This window comes from Budorcas taxicolor, chromosome 5 (assembly GCF_023091745.1).
Source record: "Budorcas taxicolor isolate Tak-1 chromosome 5, Takin1.1, whole genome shotgun sequence".
NCBI lineage: Eukaryota > Metazoa > Chordata > Mammalia > Artiodactyla > Bovidae > Budorcas > Budorcas taxicolor.
This window is the reverse complement of record NC_068914.1, coordinates 7,771,544-7,777,715: the sequence shown is the minus strand read 5'-3', so window position 1 is coordinate 7,777,715 and position 6,172 is coordinate 7,771,544. Positions and strand designations below refer to the sequence as shown.

Genomic DNA, 6,172 nt, shown 5'->3' with positions numbered 1-6,172 from the left:
ATGTGATTCTAATAAAATGCTCTAAAAGTCATGCACTAAATATAGCAGCTACATTTTTCATGACTGTCTCTATTCCACTTTTCTCCTACCCTCATTCCCATCATTTTCTGCCAAAAGCACCATTAGTACATGAGTTAAGTTTCAGGTATCTGAGAGAAAAATGCTTCATCTTTTGTAATACGAGGGCTGATGTAGGCACAGAAAACTTTCCCCATTCACTGGTCTATGTTGTTTGTCTGGTCTAATAACTAATTAAAATGTTGTAATATAGATTAACAGAAGGAAAAAATTCAATTACACATGTATGGGATCCCTAAAACACCAAAGGCTCAAAGACATTCAGGCAATCGAGGCTTTTATGCCTTCTTGAGCTAAGGAGACAGAGGTAGGAGTTCCAACAGGAGGAAGACAATTCACAGGAAGATTGAGAAGAACAATGTCTGTTAAATGAATTCTTACCATGCCATGCAGTTAGATTTTTCTGACATAAGAATATTATCTCTGATGTTAGCTCTCTTCTTGGTTCAAGCCCTCTACATAAATTCTTTTAGGCAGTTAAGGGACAGGTTAAAGGGAGAGTTAAAATAAAACTTTCCTAAATCTGCTGGTTCCTAATTACCTTCAGCTCAAAACAATCCATGGGCCAAATGTGGCTCACTTGGGGGTGACATTCTCTGTTCCTCTTCACAAGAGCATAAATTTGTTTATTTATAACAGAGTTTTCCCCAGATAAAGGGAAAGAGAGGATCATCAGATTTAGATCTATCCTGGATCTACTCTTGCCCTTTCTTTCTTCAGCTCACCACCTGTGTTGCTGACTTGCACAGATCTATGGATGGTCTCTCTTATCTGTTGTTTTCTAGTTGACTTCAGCCAATGAGGCATCACTTCAGGAGCCTGGAGGAAGAAAGACATCTTTTTTGTTTCCTGGCTTCCTCTGTTCAAAGTCATTTTGGATTTATTTTGCTTTTTGTCTTAGCAAAGGCTTTTCTAAAGACTGCCTGCTCTATGCAGAATTCTTTCCTTCAGTTTTTGGCAACACTAACTCCCATCATTTTTGGGGTGAAAGCAATTGTGCTACTAGTGGTACTGACTATAGAATATGGAACTATCCTTGTTTTTACCCTCACTGAAAGTGAGAGTGTTATGTATCTCAGTCACTGGACTGTTTTCAATCCCATGGACTGTAGCCCATCAGGCTGCTCTGTCCATGGAATTCTCCAGGCAAGAATACTGGAGTGGGTAGCCATTCCCTTCTCCAGGGAATTGAACCTATTGCATCTCTGTAAATACTGCTTTTCTAAATTAACCCTAAATTGATAGTGTCAATCATTTTCTTAGAGTAGTTGGCTGAGTCAACAGTCTATGTGTTTTGATAAAATTGCTGTTAGATGCCTTGACTACAAGATTTTTATAGAAAATAATCCTGAGAGGTGGTCCTAAGACAGTGGAGGAATAGGAAGGGGAGACAACTTTCTCCCCCACAAATTCATCAAAAGAACATTTGAATGCTGAGAAAATTCCACAGAACAACTTCTGGATGCTGGCAGAGGACAGCAGGCATCCAGAAAGGCAGCCCATTGTCTTTGAAAGGAGGTAGGACAAAATATAGAGACAAAAGAGGTAGGGATGGAGATCCATCCTGGGAAGGGAGCCTTAAAAAAGAGAGAAGTTTCTGAGCACCAGGAAACACTGTCTCCGGTGGGTCTGTGGCGAGCCTTGGAATCTCAGAGGGCAAAATAACTGGGAAGAAAAATAAATAAATAATTAAAACCCACAGATTATGTGCCTAACAGCAACTCCCAGTCGAGCAGCCACCCAGACACTCGCATCCCCCACTAGCAAGCGGGGGTGGGACAGGGAGGAGCCAGCTGTATTGCTTAGGGTAAGGACCAGGCCTGAATGCCATGAGGGCAATCTGAGGGAACTAGCTTGAGATAGGAACCCAGACTTTTGGATAACTACCCCGCAAAAAGGCAAAAAGCCCTAACCTAAGACACCGCCAGAATGCTCACAGAACAAAGGACTGAGCAGAGCAAGCCGGTGGCGGACCAGCCTACCCCCCACCAGAGACAGGCAGGCAAGGGTAGCCAGGGCTGGAAGGGTCAATCGCAGCCCCAGAGAGGCATCCTATACCAAACTGCAAGCAGACTTCATTGCTAGCCAAGACTTCTTGGGTTTCTGGACAGTCGACATCCGCCGGAAGGGTCGCAGCCAGAGATCAGCTCCCCAGAAGAGATACACTGCACACCTGAGAAGACGTGCCCGTTGCACACCCAGAAACCCGAGCAGCTGGGACCGGGGAGGCAATAAGATGCAGCCTCCAACTGGGGGTGACTACACGCGCCAAGCACCTGGTCACCTGAGCTGCTCAGACCTAGGACAGCGCAAAATGCAGGCCCAACCAAGTCTACACCTTTGTGGAGTACCCAAGAACCTGAACCTGAGTGGCTTAGACCTGGGAAATGCATGCAAACCAGGGCCCATATCAGACAGTTCCCAGCAGAGCAACCTAGAGTCTGAGCAGTGTAGACTGGGTAAGCACACACACTGAGAGTGGGGGTAAACCCAGTGTGGCTGAATCATTGTGAGTACATGCCAGTGATATTTGTTTGCAGTGTTCCTCACTCCCCAAAGCATGACTGAACAAGTGAGCCTGAAAAAAGGTGACCACCACCGCACCCCTTGCATCAGGGCAGAAATTAGACACTGAAGAGGCCAGCAAACAAAAGAAGCTAAAATAAACAGAGGGAACCACTTGGAAGTGACAGATACAAGAGATTAAAACCCTGTAGTTCGCACTGACTGCATAGGAAAGGGCCTATAGACCTTGAGAAGTACAAGCTGGACCAAAGAACTATCTGAAATTGAACTGACCCCACACTGTCTGCAACAGCTCCAGACAAAGTCTTAGATATATTTTTACTATTATCATTTTTAAATTTAATTTTAAAAAGTTACTTTTAAGTCCCCATTACTCCTTTAATTTTCATTTTTATAACCTATTACCTTGCCAAAAAGAAAGAAAGACCCTCTTTCTAAAGCAAAGTTCATATATATATATATTTTATAATTTTTGTGACTTTTTTTAATATTGTATTTTTGATATTCTAACCTCTACTCTAGATTTTTAATCTTTGCTGTTTGGTATTTGTTATCAACTTTGTACCTTTAAGAACCCAATCGTCAGTACCCATTTTTACTGGGGAGCGAGATCACTGGCCTGATTGCTCTCTCCCCCTTTTGACTCCTTTTTCTCCACCAGGTCGCCTCTACCTCCCCCCCCCCCCACCCCCCATTTCTTCTCTACCTAACTCTGTGAATCTCTTTGTGTGTTTTGGGCTGTGGAGAACACTTAGGGAACTGATTACTGGCTAGATCTATCTCACTCCTTTTGATTCCCCCTTTATTCTGCTGGCCACCTCTGTCTCTTTCCTCCCTATTCTCTTCTCTGTGTAACTCTGTGAACATTTCTGAGGGATCCAGACTGTGGAGAGCACATAGGGAAGTGATTACTGGCTAGCTTGCTCTCTCCCCTTTTGATTCCCCCTCTTCTCCTCCTGGTCACCTCTATCTCCCCTCCTTCTCTTCTCCATTAATTCTGTGTACCTCTCTGGGTGTCCCTCACTGTAGAGAAACTTTTCATCATTAACCTATATGTTTTCATCGGTGCTGTATAGATGGAGAAGTCTTGAGGCTACTCTAAGAATAAGACTGAAAACCAGAGGCAGGAGGCTTAAGTCCAAATCCTGAGAATACCAGAGAACTCTTGACTCCGGGGAACATTAATCAACAGGAGCTCATCAAACATCTCCATACCTACAAACCTGAAACCAAGCACCACCCAAGGGCCAACAAGCTCCAGAGCAAGACATACCTGAGCCTCAATATACAGGCTGCCCAAAGTCATACCAAACCCACTGACATCTCAAAACTCATTACTGGACACTTCATTGCACTCCAGAGAAAAGAAATCCAGCTCCACCCATCAGAACACCAACACAAGCTTCCCAAACCAGGAAACCTTGACAAGCCACTCATCCAACTCCACCCACAGTGAGGAACCTCCACAATAAAGAGGAACCACCAACTAGCAGAATACAGAAAGGCCACCCCAAACACAGCAATATAAACGAAATGAAAAGGCAGAGAAATACCCAGCAGGTAAAGGAACAGGATAAATGCCCACCAAACCAAACAAAAGAGGAAGAGATAGGGAATCTACCTGATAAAGAATTCCAAATACTTATAGTGAAAATGATCCAAAATCTTGAAAACAAAATGGAGTTACAGATAAATAGCCTGGAGACAAGGATCAAGAAGATGCAAGAAACATTTAACAAGGACCTAGAAGAAATAAAAAAGAGTCAATATATAATGAATAATGCAATAAATGAGATAAGAAACTCTCTGGAGGGAACCAACAGTACAATAAAGGAGGCAGAAGATAAGAGAAGTGAAGTAGAAGATATAATGGTAGAAATAAATGAAACAGAGAGGAAAAAAGAATTAAAAGAAATGAGGAAAACCTCAGAGACTTCTGGGACAATGTTAAACGCCCCAACATTTGAATCATAGGAGTCCCAGAAGAAGAAGACAAGAAGAAAGACCATGAGAAAATACTTGAGGAGATAATAGTTCAAAACCTCCCTAAAATGGGGAAGAAAATAATCACCCAAGTACAAGAAACACAGAGAGTCCCAAACAGGGTAAACCCAAGGCAAAACACCCCAAGACACATATTAATCAAATTAACAAAGATCAAACACAAAGAAAAATATTAAAAGCAGCAAGGGAAAAACAACAAATAACACACAAGGGGATTCCCATAAGGACAACAGCTGATCTTTCAAAAGAAACTCTTCAGGCCAGAAGGGAATGGCAGGACATACTTAAAGTGATGAAAGAAAATAACCTACAGCCCAGATTACTGTACTCAGCAAGGGTCTACTCAGCAAGGATCTCATTCAAATATGAAGGAAAAATCAAAAGCTTTACAAACAAGCAAAAGCTGAGAGAATTCAGCACCACCAAACCAGCTCTCCAACAAATGCTAGAGCATCTTCTCTAGACAGGAAACACAGAAAGGGTGTATAAACTCGAACCCAAAACCATAAAGTAAATGGCAACAGGATCATACTTATCAATAATTATCTTAAATGTAAATGGGTTTAATGCCCCAACCAAAAGACAAAGACTGGCTGAATGGATACAAAAACAAGACCCCTATATATGTTGTCCACAAGAGACCCACCTCGAAACAAGGGACACATACAGACTGAAAGTGAAGGGATGTACAAAGATATTCCATGCAAATAGAGAGCAAAAGAAAGCAGGAGTAGCAATACTCATATCAGATAAAATAGACTTTAAAACAAAGGCTGTGAAAAGAGACAAAGATAGACACTGCATAATGATCAAATGATCAATCCAAGAAGAAGATATAACAATCATAAATATATATGCACCCAACATAGGAGCACCACAATATGTAAGATAAATGCTAACAAGTATGAAAGGGGAAATTAACAAATAGTGGGAGACTTTAATACCCCACTCATGTTTAAATGATACAATAGACCCACTGGAGCTGGCTGGGGGAGAAGAGGAAAGTTTGTTCCAGAGGGAACTGTCTAAGGGATCATGAGAATTTCTAAACAAGGCAAAGAGGGGAATAAATGACTGGTTGAAAGGCAGGTTTTTTTTCCTCCCTAGATCTGAAGAAAGAACAAAGCACACATAATGGAATCCAATGTGGAAGATATCAAAACTGAAAAATCTTTGTACAGAGTACCTGTTCAAATTAGCATACAATCATTTCAGACTTTCTAAATAAAAAAAATTTTAAACCTTCATTGAAAAAAAGAAAGAAAGAGATACATGTACCCCAATGTTCATCACAGCACTATTTATAATAGCTAGGACATGTCCACCAGCAGACAAATGGATAAGAAAGCTGTGGTACATATACACAATGGAATATTACTCAGCCACTAAAAAGAATACATTTGAATCAGTTCTAATGAGGTGGATGAAACTGGAGCCTATTATACAGAGTGAAGTAAGCCAGAAAGAAAAATACCAATACAGTATATTAATGCATATGTATGGAATTTAGAAAGATGGTAACAATAACCCTGTATGTGAGACAGCAGAAGAGACAGAGATGTAT

General features: G+C 41.4%; 1 non-coding gene across 1 annotated transcript; it reads left to right on the top strand.

The window, feature by feature from the left end:
- Positions 1 to 5,579: 5,579 nt before the first annotated feature.
- Positions 5,580 to 5,637, top strand: LOC128049138 (small nucleolar RNA SNORD22). Its single transcript, XR_008199501.1, has one exon. It is a non-coding gene; the product is annotated as a small nucleolar RNA SNORD22 (small nucleolar RNA).
- The last annotated feature ends 535 nt before the right edge of the window (positions 5,638 to 6,172 follow it).